This window comes from Musca vetustissima, unplaced genomic scaffold (assembly GCF_032173495.1).
Source record: "Musca vetustissima isolate MV318-11 ecotype Yass unplaced genomic scaffold, APGP_CSIRO_Mvet_v1 utg56351, whole genome shotgun sequence".
Taxonomy (NCBI): Eukaryota; Metazoa; Arthropoda; class Insecta; order Diptera; family Muscidae; genus Musca; species Musca vetustissima.
In genome coordinates this window covers 97174-98766 of record NW_026876936.1, presented here as the reverse complement: position 1 = coordinate 98766, position 1593 = coordinate 97174, and positions in this window count along the sequence as shown.

Sequence of the window (1593 nt, the reverse complement as noted above, 5' to 3'; positions counted from 1 at the left end):
ACATCAGTGGGTGTTGTTGGTAGGCAAACAACCAATGTTGGTTGTTGAGAGATAGAATAGTCTTATGGTGAATATGGGGAATTTAATATACAGACATTCTGACTAAAGCAGGCTCGGATAGTTGTTTCAATTGAAGGTGTGTATGTTGATATTTACTCTCGTGAGAGAGCACGTGTGCGGGGATTTGCTGATGCTGATGTAAAGCAATATTGAGTGCAAGTGTGTGAGAACGTAAGTGCGAGATAATCATCAAAAATGACTGACCACAGGAAAAAAAAGAAATCGCTTTTAGTCATCACCGCTATCGTACTATTTTGTGCATTAGTGGTGTAAAGCTACTGTATAATCGTACAATAAATATTGTAGAGATAGTAACTGGTATTATGTGCTGCAGCAAAATATAAATATTTTTCAGAAAAAAAGGTGCTGAATTTTTTCTATAAAGTAGCGGATGCTTTTTTCATTAGAAACACATTCCTTAGTAAATTTTTTATGTCGATTTCTATTTTCTACATCTTTTCTTAAATAGAAACTTCTTCACAAGTTTAGCTTTTTAAGACAAATTAGAAAAGACTTGATGTTTCACAATAAAAAAAAAATCCCACATATTGTATTTGTTCTGTTTTGTATGGAAAATTAGGAAAGAGCTGATGTTTCTCTCTAAAATAAATCCTAGAAACAAAAATACTATTTTTCAGAAAAAAAAACTCAATAAAGGAAATTAAGTTTTCCTCAGAATAAGAAAAAACTTTCACTATGTCCCCGCTCCTGAATATTGATTTCTTATTTAAGTATACAGGTGCCGTATGATGTACGTCATTTAATTTATTTTATAATATTTTCAACATCTTTTCAACTTAAATTCTTCAACAAATTTTCAAAGTTTTAAAAATTTGTTCTTGAAACGGAAAATAAACAACAATGCTAGCAATCATTTACTTCAATAATAAATCACTCACTCAGAAAGGTAAATAAAAATTGTTTTCTTTAACTTAGTTTTTTTTCTGTTTTTTTTTCTTCTTTTTATTCCTTCTTTGTGGCCCCTATTGAGGATATCATCCGGTGTGTCGCCCATGGCAGTTTTACTAGTAAATCATCATTAAACAACTGTCATATCCATATCCGCAAGACAAATAACTTTTATGGTTGATGAGGAGGAACGTTAGAATTGCCAGCACTGAGGAGGGGGGAAATTTTGAGCAACATGGAAATGTAAAAAAGAGTATATTGAACAAAGTTTTGTTCTTGGTCCCATTTGAGTTCTCCCCCTCTCAGTCTCTTTCTATCGTTCTCCTCTCAATATCTGCAATCATGCAATTATTTATTGTTAACTTTAAATTATATAAAACAATACTGCAACAATAACAAAGATTTGTGGCTGTGTGTGTTTTTGCATGCACGGAAACTTTTGTTTATGAAGAGAAGATTTTATGGGAGAGTAAAGTATGTGTGAGTGTGTGGTTGTTTACTTTCAATGTGAAATTATCCGCCCGACCCTCAACAGTTTTATATGCAAGCAATTGCAAAAGTCTCCAAACTGAAATGTAAAGTGGTATGTGCTGATCATTGTTTGCGTTCTCTCTGTGTGATATG